The sequence below is a fragment of the Tachypleus tridentatus genome, chromosome 1 (genome assembly GCF_004210375.1).
Source record: "Tachypleus tridentatus isolate NWPU-2018 chromosome 1, ASM421037v1, whole genome shotgun sequence".
In the NCBI taxonomy this organism is placed as follows: Eukaryota; Metazoa; Arthropoda; class Merostomata; order Xiphosura; family Limulidae; genus Tachypleus; species Tachypleus tridentatus.
Genome location: NC_134825.1, coordinates 28,837,917 through 28,858,928, shown reverse-complemented (window position 1 = coordinate 28,858,928; position 21,012 = coordinate 28,837,917). Strand labels below are relative to the sequence as shown.

The following is a 21,012-nucleotide window of genomic DNA, read 5'->3' as shown; positions in this document are numbered from 1 at the left end:
ATTCGGTACATGTCTAGTTAAACAATAATTCCAGATTTATTCGGTACTTGTCTAGTTAAACAATAATTTCAGGTTTACTCGGTACATGTATATTAATAAAAAGTAATTCCAGGTTTATTCGGTACGCGATTAGTTAAGAAATAATTCCAGGTTGAGCTGCGTTCATATATCGTACTGCATTTTATCCTAATAGATCCTGAGGTGTCGAAAGAATAAAACCAGGAGAAATTTACTGAGCGATCAAACTGATGACGTCAATAGAAGCACTTTATTATGTGAATCAATTATATAAAGCTTTGATATCCGGTATTTTCTAGTCCGGAAAGCTCTTGTAACCGGAAATTTCAAAACCTCGATATACAAATGCTCATTATAGTTTATTGGCGCTGCTGTGGTTTTATTTATGGACTTTATGTCGGAAGGTTTCGGTTGTTTGCCGCCTGTAAACCAATGTACTTATAACTGTGATTTTTAATTCAGAGTTTAAAGTATTTAGAACACTTACCACTTTTTTACATTGTAATTATTATAGATGGTGTAGAAATAGATATTTTCGAACTTTAAAAAAGGTATGAAACTTTACCTGTGAAGAATAGTAACGGTAATATTTGCTATATGCTAGGTGCCAGATGAAAAAACGTTTACTGTGTATGTAAACGGTTGAAGCCATGTATTTCATATCCTTACGAATAACTTTAAGCTATGCAATCTTTAGACACGGCTAAAAATGAATGAATTCTTAAAGAAGAAAATATAATGAAAAATCATTTCACATGACTATTATAATGTAATACACTAAACATGTTATTATTGCTTCAGGAATGTTATAAATGTAACATTTTGTTACCACTTTAATATGTGTCATTAATAACTTTGGATCAAAGTAACAACTATGCAAGGCAGAATTAAAAAGTAATTATAAATTAATGAAGCTAATTAAATATAATAAATTGATTAGCAGTGTATGATAATGATATCATGAACCATTAAACATGACGCTAAACCTACCGTCATTACAACGCATTAATTCATCAGTTGAGTCATATCCTTATTTTCGATATTGTCGGCCGTAATTCCAATAATACACCCTTACCTCAGCTCAATAAAATTAGATTATATTTATAGAAGATAGTAATAACAACATTCAAACTTATTTTATGTATTAGAAGTATAGTAACTAGTGCCATTTTAGTGATGTTATGTCTCGCTACCACGGGCCAGGCGTGGCCAAGCTGTTAGCATCAATTCTGTAAATTAAATGATTCGTTGTTCGTGGGAGAGTGACAGTCAAATCTCACTATCTGATGAGAGAAGTTCAAAAAGTTGGTTATTGGAGATTCGTTTTCTCTAGTCTACCAGTTCACAATCAGGAACAGTTGGAGCAGATACTTTTGTGTAGGTATCGCGAAAATTCAAACTAAACAATCTTACAACGTACTTGTTACTTTAGTAGTGTAATGTTTAAAATATAATGAAGTTTTCGTAGTTTTATTAAGGTTATTAATTTAACTACTTTGCTACCATCTGTTTTATCATAATAATAATAATGTATATATCACTTTTATTCTACATAGCAACATAAAGTTTAACTTATGCAACAAACCATCATTGACTTTACTAATTTATGCTTTTCAGTTAAAGTTATATGAGTTATTAACCACTGGAAAAGTAAGTAACATTCTATAATGATGTCAAAATATGAAAGAATAATTCCTGTACTCGGATGAAAGCAAAATGAATCACCAACGAAACTCTCAAAAAAAGGCTTAAAATAATTCCTCGTTATTTGTTTTCATGCGAGTGTGAGAAAACCTCAAGTGTAAAAAAATAACGGGCACTTACAAATTGTTTCACAACAGAGTTAATGGTAAGTTAGATAACATAGATTTGTGTTAGATACTTATTACTAACTTTATCGAATTAAATACTTACAAAACTACATGCTCACTTGATATGGTTCAATAGTCTTCGACAGTATCTTTACATTATTAGTGATACTTACATTGATATAACTCTTAGAACAATCGGTTAGAACGCAACACTAATATTCTTATGATGTGTCTCTTGGAATGCTCTGATTACCATATGCGCTGTTTTTAAAGATAAAGAACAATGTACAGAGATCTTGGAAACAGAAATGCGTTTCTCAAATTATATGTAATTTAATTCTGTTGATTTATGATGCCTGAAAGTTATTCAAGCGCAACGTAATGGCTTTTCCCTCGCAGTTGACATTCAGTGACAATAACAGTTTTCCGTGTTAGATAGAACATTGTTTGTATAAAAAGATCAAATTATTTCACCAGGTATTATTAAAAAAAAAAAAACATTTTGATGACACGTTAATACTACTAGAACAAAAGAATGTCAGGAGACACAAAACGAATTGGGGCCTTTAACTGTTGACTTTTTACACACAAGCTGGGGCCCGGCATGGCTAGGTGTGTTAAGGCGTTCGACTCCTAATCCGATGATCGCGAGTTCGAATCTCGGTCGCACCAAACATGCTCGCCCTTTCAGCCGTGGGGGCGTTATAATGTAACGGTCAATCCCACTATTCGTTGGAAAAAGTGTAGCCCAAGAGTTGGCGGTGGGTAGTGATAACTAGCTGCCTTTCGTCTAGTCTTACACTGCTAAATTAGGGGCGGCTAGCGCAGATAGCCCTCGAGTAGCTTTGCGTGAAATTCAAAAACAAAACAAACACACAAGCTGCTTCCCGGTTTCACCTGCCGGACTTAATTCCATTTTCAATACTTGTGATTTGTTTTGTTATTTCATACTCAGCATGTGTGGATTCCTGATGACATTTCACACTCGAAAAATACTTATTTCATGAATGATAGATTTTTGAAACATAAAATAAATGAAATAGTGCTATCGATGTAGCATTGTTTAGATTTAGAATATCGAAATATTAATTCCTCTAATATCTTACTTCTCGGCTCATTTTACGTACATATCTTACCAAAAGACAATTATTTATAAAAATAATGGATCCTCATACAGTTTGTTACCGCACTTAACACATTTGTCCAATACACAATGTAATTTATTTTTGACCTTATTTTTATAAACACGCGTATATACATATATTATGACGATAATTTTTAAACCAAACCAAAACACATTAAAATTAAACAAAATACGCTGCATTAAAAAAAAGATCTTAGGGTAAAAGCTACAACGTGAGATTATAAAAAGTATTCTACGTTTTGGAGGTCACATTGAAAGTAAGACCAACATTAAGATAGGAATACACCGTCTCCAATTCGCCAATGTAACATAAGAAATAGACATAATTTCACTAATATATACAGCGTGTTCGAAAAGTCACTGTGCACTTATATATCTATTAACAGACATGTTTCAATACAAAATACAGGAGGTAAATATGAATGACAATTATAAACAATGTTAAAATTAACCCCCGTTGGCATGAATACAGGCTTGGATCCTTATTATTTTGTTTCTAAACACCGCTATCAGTTGCTGGCTTGAAATAGACTGAATAAAATATGAATACAAAACTGCACAGTGACTTTCCGAACACCCTGTATATAAATAATAAATATATGGAAGAGGTTTTCATTCCAAAAATAATTAAAGATAAAGTTTTTGTAATTATCGTTCAAGAGTATTACGATAACATGGTTTTAGAATATTTATGTGATAAAGATCTACTCTGTAGATATTACAAAACTTGTAAATAAAATAGAAGAAAACTTAAATAATTCATGAAAAAATTAAATATGTATACCCTGAGAAAGAAAACGGTCATTTGTTGAGAACTCAGAAGTTTGGTCATTTTACTTTGTCTTTTTTATTTAAAACGTTTGTGTTAATTATTTATTACATTTTAACTTTATTTATATGTTTGCTACTAAGAGCAAAGCTTCACAATGGGCAATCTATACTTTACCCACCTCTGGTAGAAAAAACAAATTTTCTGGGATATAAACTGTCAGACTTATTGCTAAGCCAACAGGACTTTTATAGAATTAAAGTATAAAGTAATAATATTTTCAAATGACAAAAGTGATAAAAAAAGAAAGGCAGTTGACACACATACACAACCAGATGGCGTTAAGACGCCACAGGAAAATAAAATAAAAAAACTCGCAGGCAAATGATAAAAAAAACAACTGGTGAAATGGGCTTATGAGAAATTTCAACATAACCTTATTGATGTCCAAATCCATCTGGAAAATCTGCTGAGGACATGAGAGACAAATATGTGTGTTAATACTTAAATACATGAAGAAAGCGGCCCGGCTTGGGCAGGTGGTTGAGGCTCTTGGATTGTAATCTAAGGGTCGCGGGTTCGAAACCCCGTCACAGCAAACATGCTTGACCTTTCAGCCGTATAGACGTCATAATGTAACAATCAATCCCACTATTCGTTGGTAAAAGAGTAGCTCAAGAGTTGGAAGGGGTGGTGATGACTAGATTCCTTCCCTCTAGTCTTACACAATTAGGAACGGTTAGCGCAGATAGCTCTTGTGTAGCTTTGCGCGAAATGCAAAAACAAACAAACAAACGATATATAGTTTTTTAGAAAGCTACGTAACATTTTACTCTTTGACTCACCAAGGTTTCTGATTTCAGTCATTGCACCAGAAATACTGCAAGTTCACCATCTACTACTAACCTGATAAAGTTTACAGCGATAACACTTTTCAAAAGTTTCTCTCGCAAGCATTCTATTTGCCTTTAGTCGTTCTACGGAAATGATATTAGGTTAATGTAAATGCCACGAGCATTATGACATTTCAGAAGGCATTTAGAAAATCGATATGTTAACTCTTTGCTCTCTGAAGCTTCCTAAAATTTACTTATTGCAATGATCTAATCATCTTTCATTCTTTCTTTCGTCGTAAGCAAACAATACTTGAAACAATACTTTAGTCTTACACTGCAAAATACAGAACGGCTAGCGCAGATGGCCCTCGTGTAGCTTTGCGTGAAATTCAAAACAAACAAACAATTCATAGAAAATTTCTAGATATTTTATAGCATGTTTATTGTAAATATCATGTCTTAAGAGACTTTAACGTTGCCTAATTGAATAGAAGTTATTGAATTTGTTATCCAAATATATATAGATATGAAACGATTATCAAATAATTTTAACATATTTCGATTAACTCCTTCCGATGTACTGCTACTATTTCCTTGTTTTAGTAAAAAACTTGCACAACTGATGCTCTGTCCACCTCGGAGATCGACCCCTAAATTTTAGTGTTATAAGCCCTGAAAATTACAGCTAATCTTCTGTGCCCTTAATATATGTTTCGTAAATTTTGTGTACGTAGAATCTAAAAGCAATAATGTATAGATATAGGTAAATAATCCCCTCAGGTAAAAAAAAGAGAAAAGAATCGGGTAATATGTGTATAATTTAAATTCAATAACTGTTAAAAGTGCATGTGCAGAATTACCCAATACATTTTTTTTACCCTAGGGAGGCTTAAAAATGATTTATTAGCTCTCAGAAACTACGAACAATCGTTTGTAATAAATATATTACATTTTTTGTGCAGTGCTCGCTCATACATTGACATATGAGGTAATATATTACTGCTAATAAAGTATGAAGCTAATTACAGGTTTTTACACAACTTCCCAAAGCAGTGTTTAATTAAAGCCTGTATTTGTTTTGTTATCATGCTATTTCTCTATTATTGTAAAACAAAGCAGAGTACGGTATGGTTAATAAATTCTGGTTACGGTAATTCGAACAGAATCCGGAATGGTACAATTGACCCACAAAAGAAGACACTTCTCATTTTTTATAATGGCACAGGAATGTCTGAACATCAAACTCAAACAAGGCCGGTTACAGTGTTACTGGTTTTTGAACTACATGCAAACAGTAAACCACGTATTATATTTTAAATAATTAGTTAATTAATTAAGATCGTTTAAGGATGCATTGTTGTTGTTTTTCGACTACACGGAGAAGACTGCAAACGCAGTAACTGAAAATATTGATTTTTCTATTTATAGCAAAAGCTATTGTTACCTGTCTGAACCGGAATTCTATAATACTGGAGTATTTACACGTCAGATATCACCGTAGTATTTGCTTAGTTTCCAGTACTGTTAAGAAGCACGTGACGATTGGTACATCTTGTTCTAAACTGGAATGTGATATGTTCCTACAGTACGGCCCGGTATAGCCAAGTGTATTAAGGCGTTCGACTCCTAATCCGAGGGTTGCGGGTTCGCATCCCGGTCGCACCAAACATGCTCGCCCTTTCAGCCGTGGGGCGTGTAAAGTTACAGTCAATCCCACTATTCGTTGGTAAAGCAGTAGCCCAAGAGTTGGCGGTGGGTGGTGATGACTAGTTGCCTTCCCTATAGTCTTACACTGCAAAATTAGGGACAGCTAGCGGAGATAGCTCTCTAGTAGCTTTGCGCGAAATTCAAAAAAAAAGAAAAAAAAAGCAATCTTATAGTACATCCGTCATTTCAGAATCATTGTTTGTTTGAACTGCTTATTTAATAAATAATTGGCAAGCGTTCTGACGATGTTGTGAAAAATGAACATGATAATGAAAACTAAATTTATAATTTTATTTATGGCATTAAAAGGAAGAAACAATAATTCAAATGTATGAAGACAAATTGTTATAAATTACAACGTGATTTGTGCGCTGCATTGACTTCTATTTTGAAAATAAATAATAATACTGGCAACTTTGTTTTATCGATCCTGTAATGAAACAAATAATGTTTAATGTTTGCTTATCATATTATTTCCTAAGGTTCTTCAAATTTACCAAAAATGATATTTTTATAATGTTTTGTTTTTCGCGCAAAGGTAATCGAGGGCTGTCTGCGATAGCCGTCCCTAATTTAGCAGTGTAAGACTAGAGGAAAGGCAGCTAGTCATCACCACCCACCGCAAACTCTTGGACTGCTCTTTTACCAACGAATAGTGGGATTGACCGTACGTTATAATGCCCCGACGGCTGAAAAGGCGAGCATATCTGATGCAACGGGGATGCGAACCCGCGACCCTCAGATTACGAGTCACACGCCTTAACCCATCTGGCCATGTCGGACCATTTTATAATGTCCAATGATGTTGATTCTGATGTGTTGTTTGCCGCATATTTCAGTTGTTACGGTAAAACACAATACCAAGATATATCTATAAGAAATGAGACCCAAAACATAGTTGCATATAGAACTGCTTTTATAAACATGAATCAAAGTATAGTAAATGTAGTAGAAACTCAAAGGTGAAAATAATAATTATGTGTATCACATGTATTTGTTCATTTAGTGATTCAACCAGTCATTGAACTGAGCGTGGCTCAGTGATTTGTGTGTCTCATCGTTTCGCTCAGCTTCAATAGTTCCTGTCTCATTACTGTCGAAAGAAAAACCGCACTCTGCGCTTTAGAACCGTTGGTGCATTATAAGGGTGACAGTCATGTCCTGTTATTCGATTAGAGTATCCCAAGAGTTGCTAGTTGACGCTGTTTATCAGTTATCTTCCCTCTACTCTATCATTTCTAACTGTTGTTTTTGTAAAAGTGGAAAAAAAAACGCAGAAAAACATAGTGAGATTGGTAAGCGTAACATCAGGACAAGTTCAGGTTTTAATTGGATCAATTATAAGGAAATATTAACCACTAAAAAGATGAACTATCTTTAAAAGGATACACATGATCGCTTGTATGAATCAGTACGTTATGTTTCACTCTCACTAAAATTAACGATATTATTTTCGACCTATCTCCCATGCCCTCATGTATATTGTTTATAACCAGCAATCATTATATACAAGAATTTAACGTCAAATTGTTCATGACAACCTGCCGTAGGAATGGAGTACCTTTACTTATTCCAAAAATATTACCTTCAGTCTTACGTTTCTTATTCCCTACAAATGAATAAACATCCCGAGATATTGTAGGATATATACCCATAACGGCTGCCTTTTCTTAACTATAGTTCTAGTCCTTATAATCTTTTGGATCATATAATGTGAAGTCACCTGAAGATAATGGGTTGAAATGTACCTCAGCCTGCTCGTATTCAATGTGGTCAAAATGACTTCAAGAGATTGTCTTCTGATGTTACAGAAGTCAGGTTTTCAAACAGTTAGGCACTTTTAATAACGTGCTACAACAGACGGTTCATGTAATAACCATGTGTACGTCATGCGGTCATCAAACCCTAACTGTTTGTAAACTGAAACTTCAATTAGCAACAAAACAAACGGTAAATTATTACAGTTAACACTTAATCTTTCTCACGAGAATACTGAAAAAAAAAAACGTTATTAATGATTTCTGATCAAAAATATATTGTTGATAATCTAAACTAAAAAGTATATTGTAAACCAATGAAACAATCTGGCTTAAAATACCTAATGCCATAAAGCGATCTACAAAATTTCTAGAATGAGGATAGAATGCAACATTAACAATATAGTATTCTCAACTGTAATAACTACAGTGTTGTCCAAGATTTACAAAACTAAAACACAGGATTTAATTGCCCGTGGTAGCCACAAAAGATAGCCCAATCTGGCTATCTCTACCGTTTAATGCGATTCGACCAGTGCAGATGATTTTGTTTGTTTGTTTTGAATTTCGCGCAAAGCTACTCGAGGGCTATCTGCGCTAGCCGTCTCTAATTTAGCAGTGTAAAACTAGAGGGAAGGCAACTAGTCATCACCACCCACCGCCAACTCATGGGCTACTCTTTTACCAACGAATACTGGGATTGACCGTTACGTTATAGCGCCCCCACGACTGAAAGGGCGAGCATGTTTGGTGCGACCGAGATTCGAACTCGCGATCATCGGATTAGGAGTCGAACGCCTTAACACACCTAGCCATGCCGGGCCCGTGTAGATGACTCATGTTACATTCGAGTATATATATATATATATATATATTGTAATAACAATGCGAAATGACCATCATAAGCGTAAAAGTTCATAATATTTACCTTAAAGCGACTTGTAAATGAGTGTGTATTTCTCTGTCTATATAAAATGTTTCATACTAGCTTTGTAATTTCCATTCGTTATGGAACTGTAGGGGACTATAGGATATTTTTACACATCGTTGTTACAGGTGAATGAGACACACGCACCATCGCTCACCATCACCATGAAGTCAGCGAAGCAAGTGTTGAGACTGGCGCTATTATAATGGCTGCTAAATATAATAGTAAATTATTCTAATGATTAATTTAATTAATATTATCGATTTAAGTAACTGTAAATAAAATTGTAAGATTAGTTACAAATACGAAACACTTGCTTCTGAGACGAATTCGGTTTATCAGTACAATTCCAGAAATAAAATGTTAAACATCATAAATAAATGCACATTGACCGCCTATACGCACAGCTATACTGATGTCTTGTCACTGGCATTTATCAAACGATTGTGAAGAATTTCGATCGCAACCAAATTAAAAGTAGCTTCCTGGATATATACATCAACACCAAGGCAATATTTAGCACGTTTCCTTCCTTTCTTGAGAAGAATATATAAAGTTTAACACTCCTACGAAAAGTGGGGCCTAACAGGCCCCAGAGCAACTTGAAAGGTTATTAATATTTGGCTAATAATTTTGTATTTAAATGAAATTGCCATTTAAATATATTAATGAATGGATTAACGAGATTCCCACTGTCCCTATCTACTATCTAGCGAAACCACAGCCAGGGGAACGGGCTTGGAAAAATCAGGACTAGAAACGTCTTTTCGTAGGAGTGTTAATTAAGTTCATGCTTTATTAAATACACTACTAATCAAATCAGTGATCTCTCTGTTAGGTGCGTAAGGGAACAAAACACCACTTAAATGTTCTAGAAATGTGTAAAATCTCTACTATCTTCTCTTATTTTTTAAATAAAAACTTGATTTTCACGTAAATCACTTAAATTATTTGTGTAGAAGTAAGGGTCCAAGTTTTTTTAAAAAATTCATGTTATACTGTTTGCTACTTCCTTACTCTCTCTCTCCTACGTGAAGAACAGCAGTTTATATATCTGTCGTTTTGACGTCATAAGTCCTTGTAAAGAACTGGCTCGACCAGTTTTTATGAACGTAGACAAAATCCAAATATCGATAAACAGTCAAATCAATAGTCCAAGATTGGAAGCCACTTCAATTTTTAATACGTGAGGTCGTGAAACAAAAGTTATACTTAATACCGTTCGTAGCATGGGGTACATATGCTAATCATCCCCATTCAGTAGACCTAAATGGTGTATGGCGCACGCGCACACACACACTGTCCACCAACCTCGTGAAGCAACGCGCGAGGTTCGGAGAACTTTCTGTCATTTTACATGTTAAATATGTTTACGATGTAACGCTAAGCAGCGTATCTTTAGAACATACATCTAAGAGTTGTCTTCTAAAATTGAAACTTTTCTATAAACTAAAAGAAAGCTTACAGTACCACAATGTTTGAACACATAATTTACATTAATTTTATGTTTACCATCATTTGATGCACAATATTTTGTATCTTAGCTCTGGGATAAAATGAAAAGAGTTGATACTTTTATTTATATGTGAGTATTAAAATTGTAAATTTTAAAATAAAGAAAAGATGCTGCTATAAAAAGTAAAAAACAGACAAAAATTTAAATCACAATCACCAATTTATAAAATGTAATCCTTACTTTGGTCTACACATGAGTGTATAAAGTTGACAAATTTGTGATTGTGGTTTGAATTATTGTGTTATTACTTTTTGTAGAAGGATTCCTAGTTCATTTTAGGATTAATATTTAATTTGTTTTCGTTTTGTTGTTTTGAATTAAGCACAAAGCTACACAATGGGCTATCTGTGCTCTGCCTACCACGAGTATCGAATCCAGGTTTTTAGCGTTGTAAGTCCGCAGACATACCGCTGAGCCACAAAGGGGCTTGATATTTAATACTTTTATTTGTTTAATTTTTATTTCTACCTATAGAAAGTATATACTGTACATTTAGAATATGTCTTTTGTCTGTCCATGGAGCCCTCCAATGGCTCAATGGTATGTCTGTGGACTTACAATATTTCGATACCCGTAGTGGGCAGAGCACAGATAGCCCATTGTGTAGCTTTGTGCTTAATTTAAAACAACAACTATCCATCGATATGTAGCGCCATCCGTTGGGTTGAATCGGGTTGGAAAGATATTTAAGTATATGGATAAGAGGTTTATTATTTATATTATACCTGCATACATACATTCACTTTTATCGGAATATCAAAAGTAGATATCCACATCACAGTCAAGTCAGCTGGAGAAACCTTATAGCAATAGACTGCGCTGTCTAGACCCTAGCTCAGCTGACGTGATCAGGTAAGTAGGTGGTAGAAAAAGTTACTGTTTTATAATTTTTTTTAGATTGTTATACCGAAAACGTTAGCGACCTTTTTGACATAATATATTATAAACAATCTTTAAATGGACAAATTTTTGCTTTGGAGTTCTGTATTGTGATTTTATGGCGCGTGAATGATTTGGAATCCTTGTCGATCCTTACTATTAAGTACTACCATGCTTAACATGAACGGAGGTTGTTGTTTTTTATGGAAAAATCTTTACACGTCGTCGTGCAGTAATAAACTGTCAGTACTGAACCGAGAAAATGATCTTGTATGTAGTAATCTTAACTGTATAGGCCACATCAGCTTACAAGAGTAACAATTATATAGGGTGTTCGGAAAGTCACTGTGCAGTTTTGTAATCATATTTTAACAGCATTCATTCAGTCTATTTCAAGCCAGCAACTGATAGCGGTGTTTAGAAACAAAATAAGAAGGATCCAGGCATGTATTGATGCCAACGGGGGTCACTTTCAACATTGTTTATAGTTGTCATTCATATTTATCTCCTGTATTCTATATTGAAACATGTCTGTTAATAAATATACAAGTGCACGGTGACTTTCCAAACACCTTGTATTAATTAACTTTGTAAGTCATACACTGCTGGCCAAAATTTTAAGGCCAATGAACATAAAGAAAAAATATGCATTTCGCGTTTTTAGATTCAACCACTTATTTGAGTAGAGGTTCCAAAGGTGAAAATAAGAAAAGGGAAAATAAAAAAAACCTTTAGCATTTAATAGGGAAAATGTGAACACTATGAAATTAGCCTAAATACTAGCTGGTCAAAAGTTTAAGATCATGCCAAAAAGAAGTCCTAACCAGGGTAGGAAACGCCCAACAAGAGGTCTCAGTAGTGAGTTGCACGGCCGTCATTGCGAATAACTTCAAACATTCGCTTTGGCATGGTCGATATAAGCGTTTGCAGAAGACTGGCTGGAATGTTATTCCAGGTGGTGAAGATGACTTCACGATGATCATGCACTGTTTGGAATTGACGTCCACTTCTATAGACTTCCCATACCATCCACCTCAAACATTTTCAATGGGGTTCAATTCCAGTAAACACGCTGGATGGTGCATTGTGGATTGCATCGTTATCCTGCTGAAAGATCCAGTCATTTCCACACAAGTGAGGGCCTTCAGTCAATCAGGATGCTTTCTCCAACAGGCCAATGTAGCCAGCTGCTGTTTGATGTCCATGTATATCCTGAAACTCCATTGTTCCATGGAAGAAGAAAGCACCCCAGATCATGATGGAACCTCCTCCACTGTGTCGTATAGAAAATATCTCCGGTGGAATATCCCTATCTTGCCAGTAACATTGGAAGCCATCTGGACCATCCAGGTTAATTTTTTCCTCATCAGAGAGCAAAATCTTCTTCCACTTTTCTACGCCTCATATTTGGTGTTTCTCAGCAAAGTTTAACCGAGTTGTTTCGTGGTGTGAAAGGAGGCGTAGCCTTTGAAGATGTTTACGGATTTTAAAACCTTTCTCTTGTAGATGTCGTCTTATTGTTTTTGAGCTGCATTCTGCTTCCATAAGGTCCTTAATCTGGTTTGACGATCGGCTGATGTCTTGCCAAGCAACCCGTCGAATCCTCCGGCTCAACGCCGACGAAATTTTCTTGGGCCGACCACTTGAAATTCTCGTTCCGTATTCCTCAGGATCTTTTAAGAAATTTGCAACAGCAGTTTTACTACGCCAAATCTCACCAGCGATGGCACGTTGAGAGAGACTTTGCTTTTGCAGCTCGACAATTCTGCCACGTTCAAACTCTGTCAACATTTTAGACTTTGCCATGTTTTTACCCAATGTAATACAGGAGATGTCAGTGGGAGATGTTGACAAAGCTAATGCTTGAACACAAAATACTAAATTTCATTACGTGTTTACCGATTAACTCGTCGTTTCAGTATGGTTTTCAACTTTTGACCAGCTAGTATTTAGGCTAATTTCAGTGTTCACATTTTTCCTATTAAATGTTAAAAAGTTTTTAAATATTATTTTCTCTTTTCTTATTTTCATCTTTCAAAGCTCCACTCAAATAAGTGGTTGGGTCTGAGAACGTAAAATGCACATTTTTTCTTTATGTTCATTGGCCTTAAGATTTTGGCCAGCAGTGTATTAACTTTCAATGCAACAACAATCTTAACTATAATTCTTGATGACGAGAAACCCACTTGAAATATAAATATATCTTAGAACGGCTAATATAGGTATTAACACTATCCTTATCTGTCCTCTCCTTATCCATGAAAGTGCTAATACCTATACCAGCCGTTCTGAGATACAGTCTTAACTGCATTTGTTGCTAGAACATTAAGCTACAAAGTTTGGTTGATAAAATTGTTATTGAGGTCTTAAACTCTTACTTCCTAGATTTGTTTATTATTACCAAGAACTACTAGTTTAATATACATTCTTGGTCAAATGTTTGTACAGTTTGTATTAAATAACAGTGTTTTTCTTATAGCAAAGCGACATTGGGCCATCTGCTGTGTCCACCGAGGAGTATCAAATAAGATCATTATTATTAAAATGGAATACAAATACACCCAGTACTATTAAACTGAGAAATACATATGTAAGTTGTATAATGAAACAGGTTCTATGGACATCATGAATGAATTATTAAAACAGCAAACAGTTTCACCAGACACCTATGGAAATTCGTGTAATTCAGCATTTCGCCTATCACAACTAAACATTGTCAAATCGTGCATAATGATAAAACATAACATTAAATTATTATAAATAGCGTATGTAATCTTTCACCAGTTCATGTTAAACATTCAGTACTTGGTTCTCTTTCCTAGTACTTTAATAATCTACACAAGACGACGTGGAATGCTGTCTATGAGATTATTGATGTATTCCACCGTGATTTATTCTCAACTTATCACTAGAGAGAGTTGCAACACAGTTACAGTAGCTGAATTCGGGCCGTGATTAGCAATTTTCGGCCTAAGTTTTACCAACAGTTCTCAATGGAATTTCAATCTGGATATTTGGCTGGCTGTTGATCCTGCAATGGCTACCTGATTGAAATAATCCTGTAGAGTACACGTAATGTAGGCAGTCGCATTGTCATCCTGGAACATAAAATTATTGTCTAACTTTGTTCTAACATGTGATATATCGTCTCTACGTGATACTATAGGAGGTGCGATTAAAGCTGCTCTGTAGGACAGGAAGATCAGTTTTCCCATAATGAATAGCTGTCCAAACATGTGCTGCACCGCCTCCTGTGTGTTTCCTGTATGAAAGACAGTTTTACCTCATCTGTTCTACAGGCAAACGACAAATACAGCTCATATCGTCAGCTTTACAAGTCAGAAACAGTGTGCTAACTGTTAGTTAGTAATCTGTCTTGTTCAAGTGACATGGTTACATCTGTGAATTTTGATTAATATCGGTTTGTATATAGCCCTTCTTGCAAAATGGTCTTGTTTGTTCAGTCTTATACTCACTGTTCCAATAAATACCCTAAAATGAACGTGTTCAAACCATTCGTGTCGTAATATGTTGCAAAACCTCTTTCGACCTTGACGTGTTAATCTGATGGTCGTAGACATAAAATAACGTTTTCTGTAGTCCTATGACGTTTCAGAATTCTGCACACAATACACTGGAGTACTTTAACGTTCCGGCAATTTTTGTTTCCTTCAAACCATTTATAGACATCCAATTTGACATCCTATAACTTCTGGTGCATGGCGAGACACGACTCTACACCAACCCCAGAAAAATTGCCCTAATAAAGTGTTGATCAGCTTGGGAATAAATTATATCAAAAGCATACCATTTCTATGTATTGTTACAATGCCGTATTTTAATAAAAACTTACTTGTTATTATTCACTTAGGTTAATCACATAATCACTGAGGTTACTAATGTATTTTAGCACACACTCTCCACAACAGTTTTTTTTTATATGTGTTCTAATAAAATGTCTCAAGTTTCCTTCAGTGAAAAGAGAGAGAGAGAAAAGTGCTTTGGAAAAGTTTAATATAGTGTGAGTGGTCATTTCAGACAGATGTTTTCTGTATCGAATTCGAAAGAGATTTTGATCCTAGATATTAGTAATATATTTTTGTTGCAAGTTATTATTAGCTTTTTGTTTGAGACTCAAAAGAATTTTTAAGAACTGTTTAAAACCGTTCGGAAAATATTGACAAGTTTTGGGTCCAATTTACACTGGAACAGTGAATGTTTGTAACTGTACATCTAACATGAATTTCAACACTGAATTTACAACCTGAAGCTGAATTTCGACATACTACGTTTGAAGTGACAACACTAAATTAAAGAAACCACTCCTATTTCTGCATAAATCTACCAAGAATGAGTATATATTGTACATTTTTGTATATATTGTATTTATACATTGTACATTTTTGTAAATTATTGAATATAAGTTAAAATATGAAGTTTGTGGTTTTTATATTATAATACACACATACACACACACACACATATACATATATATATAGCTACAAATGTAACAGGGATGTTATTTTCTTGTTTTTTACGTATCACACATTAGGAAAATACGGGATCGTAACAACTATGGTCTCCTTCTGTATAAGATATAAGCTTCTTCGTAAAAAGTTTCAATAGTGATGGATAAGTTTATTTTGGTTTACAATTCAATTTGGTCAAAATATTCAAACTTCAAAAACTGAAGAAATTCTGGTTTTACTGCTAGGAAAGATAAAAATAAAAAACAAGTTAGAGCAGACTAATTAAAATAGCACAAATTATGAAAGAAAGGTTGAAAACTTGAACATTTGTTATTATTGTTGTTATCATTAAGCACTACATTTTTGTAGGTTAAGATTCTGGAGCTAAGTCAGTTCCTTCAGCAAGCTTTGATTGAAAGACAGAAAAAGAATCCGAGTTTGATACCTCTCCAAGAGCAAGTCGTCTCAGAAACGAAAGCTGAGAAACACACAGGTTGTTTTAACTTTTAGGATGGTATGTTGATGAGAAATAGAGGAATGTTAGACTGTTCCTAATGACATTTGACATGCTAAAAAAAAAAATTGTTGAACCTGAAATTTATAGACAGGAAATTATGTCTTACTTCTCACTGCACATTTTAGAGTTAGAACAACCAAGTTGAGACCCATATATATGTAAAAACGACTCTTTGGGTTGAGAAAATATTTTGCGTAGAAGAGCGAACAACGTTTCGACCTTCTTCGGTCATCGTCAGGTTCACAAAGAAAGAAAGAGGTAACTGACAGGAAGCTGACCACATGTTTGGAAGGGGTTGTGTAACTAAGTGTCGGAATGTAGAGGGCGGGCTTAGATGTTTGAATATATAATTTTATATTATTTATTTTATTATTATTATTTATTATATTATTTTTAATATAGATATAAAGGTGTTCCTTTGTATTGGTTTATTTTGGGCTTAAGTTGTTGCATAAGTAAGGCTTCTTTAATTTTGCGTTTGTTTATGTTTGTTTCTTTATCAAGTTGAGACCCATATAGCATTTTTATTGGTCTAGACTAGGGAAATATAAAAATGAATTTTGTAACACATGTAAAATTTGTCAGATTGAGGAAAACCCATTAATAAAGTTTGCAAAAAACCTTCGAAACCTATTTCTTCCGTCAGAGAACCATTCTCTAGAGATATTGTAGACATTCTATGGCCTCTTCCCAGAACAAAAAAGAAATGGATTTTTTTATCATGTTGGATCAGAAAACTAGGTGTCCCAAAGCTATTTCTATCCAAGAACATTTCTGCAACAACTGTTGATGACGGAGTGATTACATTTGTCTCACATTTTATTTTACCTAAGGAAATTCAAACTGATCAAGGTAGTAATTATATCTCACCATTTTCCAGAAAATCACGATAAAATTAGACATCAAGACACTTAGGTCTAGAAGTTACCATCCTCAGGGTTAGGAGCACTAGAATATTATCATCAAGTTTTGAAAAACATGCTCAGGACCTTTTGTTTGGAAAACAAAGAAGAATGGGACTTAGTGACACCTTTACCTTTGATTGCTACAAGGGGACTTCCTACTGAGTTAGTTGGAATCTCTACTTTTGACATGGTTTTGTTTGCTCACAACGTGAGAGTACCTTTGTTACTGCTAAAGGACAGCTGGTTGGAAAATGATAAGAATGAGCAAATTTCAACAGGTTCCTCCTCTAAACTGAGAGAGGAGCTTATATATGAAAAGCGTATTGAAGTGTCACTTAATGACCAGTTTTTCATAAAAAAAAATCTCAAGGTCAAACGAAGACTCAGCAATCAATAAAATACAAGTATGGAAAGATAAGCCAACACCTCGTGGAAATGATCCTCAAGGAATGGAGAGGAAAGAAGAAGTTTAACTTTCTAAAGTAGAAGAAAAACAGAAAACAATATTAGAGACTAATCAACTAGCGCATCAGCAGATTATTTTAAGTGGCTACGTAACAGCCCTTATAAAAAGATAAAGAAAATAATGCACCACTAAAGAAGATAGAGGTCTTTCTGCCAATGACCAGTAATGCCATAAGCTCTCCAGTGCTCGATTCAAAGCTTTTAACTAAGCAAGCGTATAGAACAATTACTGTTAAAACAATAAGATGAACAGAGAAGATATTTCCATGAAACAAAACTGTGACATAGAACAGTTGAGTCAACTTATTATTAGAATATGGGAAAATAATAATATAAAAATGTCCAGATGAAGTGTTCCTTCCTAAGTGTAATGAGAGTGGAGAATTAGTTGAAATAGAAAGGAAACTTAAAAATTTAAAAAGTTTTATACAAATTCTGAACCACCTGTACATACAGAGAAAGTACATGTAAATTTGAAAGATAATGTTGTGATGAAAAGTTGACCAAATTATGTAACCAGCTCCTTAGCTGGTGGTTGGTTGTTAGTAGATTGTTTTTCTTTCAAGCTGATTGGGCTGGAAAAATGAAAGCAATAGAAAACTTAGGTTAACCCTCATCTATAAACAACCTTGATGTAGAAAAATAAAAACCAGAGAATTTTGAGATAGAGTTTGTTTCTCCAACAATTTAGTGAAGAAATAAAGTATACTACTGTAAAAAAAGACATGTTGGCCGATGTAAACGTGAAATATATTGTAAATAGTATTATTCTGGATGTTGAGCAGGGAGATATTTAAAACAAAATGTTGAAAGATTTTGTTCGTTTTTCTTCGAAGAAGAGATTTTATGTTGCCGTATTTTTGTAAAACTTGCTTGTTATTCGCTGCAAATGTATCACTTGATCAATGACGTAACTAACGGTTTTTCGCACGCGCGCTCACTCTAATGGTTTCTCGATGATCTATGTGAAAGTTCTCGAGTTCTCATTACTGAAAAGATTGTATGTGTTTACTTATAGTAAAACCACAGTGGGCTATATACTGTGTCCACTGGAGAGGGTGGGATCGAACCCCTGATTTTAGCGTTGTAAATCCATAGACTTACCTCTGTCTCAGGGGTAGACTACTGAACAGAGAGAAAGAAGTGTTTCAGAGAAGTTTTTTTAGTTTAATTCGAGTTACCATTTCAGGCAGAAATTTTCTGTATGTAACTCGAAAGTTTTCAACACAGATATTAATCGCATGTTTTTGTTATAAGTTGTCACTAGCTTTGGGTTTACGACTCAAAATGATCAGTAAGTTTAAGGTTAATAATCAGTCTTAAATTTTGTAACTTCTGTAAGCCTTGTGCCTTTTTAGAACTGTTAAACACCGTTTAGAAAATATCAACAAGCTTTGGTGCGGTTGACCAGTGAACATTTGTAACTGTACATCTAGCGTGAATTTTAACTTTGAATGTACAATCTGAAGCTGAATTTCGACATACGATGTTTGAAGTGATTACGTTGAATTGGAGAAACAATTCGTATGTAAAGCTAGCAACAAAGAGTGATATTTTTGTATTGTACACTGTTGTATATTATTTTATATAAGTTAATATTTAATGTTTGTGTTTTTTCATGTTATAATACATATCTGTAAAACTACAAAAATAGCAGAGTTATCCTCTTGTGTTTTTATGTATTATATACTACAATAATACAGGATCGTAACAATGTGTGTTGACAAATAAATGTTCAAAACAGTTTACACTGACCAGAATAACATGTTTACGTTCTCTGTTACTACTCGATAAGTACTCATAACTGTAGACAATAACATTAACAGAGAATAGTATGTAAACATTTTTGCCAAGATTCTGAATAAAAGCCATTTTCAAATTTTAATAGCGGTTCATAGAATGGATCCGAGTTTTTTATCAAGTAGAAACTTTTAGCTCATAGCTCCGTCATCACTTGATCGATTTAAGATCTAATTATAATTTTGGACTCAGGAGGTCAAACTCTTTCGATTGATGTATTTAATAACACCAAAGATCTGACATTAATCACGCCTAAATGAATTTAATTTTAAAGGTAGACTGATAAAGAACTTGATGAATAATAAATGGAATCAGGTATATGCGCACTTGATATTGTTGGCGCACACAAATACAGCAAATAAAAAGGAAATATTCTCAAATATTAATTAATTTTAATCCTACCTAAAGCAACAACTGCCGCGGCTATTGAGTATTTCCTTTTGTTGTGTGTGTAACGCTCATATTATGAGACATTTTTAACTTGACTTGTAACATTATTTTTTTAAAGACTGTTTATTTGGAATTAAGTACAAAGCTACACAAAGGGCTATCTGTTCTCTGCTTACCATAACTATCGAAAGCCAGATTTTATCAGTGTGAGTCCACAGACATGCCGCTGGGGGGGCATTTTTTTTAAAGTATGCTTGAAAATTTGTTGTATCTAAATGTGTGATTGTTTCTTGTTTTGTGTTTTACTGTTGTTTTTATAAAGGGACAGTATAGTGAACAATACTTGTTGACAAAAGGGTAGGGATCGCCGGTGGTATTTACAAAACTCCAACCTGTTGACAGTTTGGTCACAGCTAACATTAGAATAAATATCTTATTATGCAACGTTATCAGAAACCAACAGGAATACCTCAGTAATCGCGAAACTTGAAATTCTTTAAGACAGAATAAGAATAAATTATCCATGGGACCTTTTTCATTCGTTTTTTTATTAGCTATATTTTTATTGGTGAGAAATACCAATAGATTTGATTTTTTTTCTTCATCATGATCTCTACTACTTTAGGTCTTGCCTTCTGGGTAACGTTAGAAAACCTCTAACCTATTTCTTCGTGTTAATATAGATACTAATACAATCGTTATGTATTATCTTACACAGAGAGTGAGAACCGAAGCAAAGTGATAGATAAAACCGAATCTGTAAGAAGCATTTACCACAGTTATTTAATATTATATTTCGTATAAACTAAGCTTTCAAGAATTAAATACTATTTTGAACCTAAATACTGAGATGTGTAGACCCAATTTATAGTAAATATATTATTAATTATCTAACAGTCCTTATTACGGACAAGCAGAACGTATATAGTTAAAGGTAAACATGTCATCCAATTAGAGATTACGTTACAATCACTCTTACAACGACTTGAGATAAATATTAAAATAATTTCTTAATATTGTACAATAATTTTCTTCTTTTGCTCATACTTTAAAGAAAAAAAGGACAATTTTATAAAATGTTTTTTTTCATAGTTCGTCAAA

The 21,012-nt window shown here is 34.0% G+C and overlaps 1 protein-coding gene across 3 annotated transcripts in view; it reads right to left on the bottom strand.

Annotated features, from left to right (window-relative positions):
* Positions 1-21,012, bottom strand: part of LOC143244972 (eye-specific diacylglycerol kinase-like) — a 324,629-nt gene that overhangs the window by 205,893 nt on the left and 97,724 nt on the right. The window lies entirely within an intron of this gene.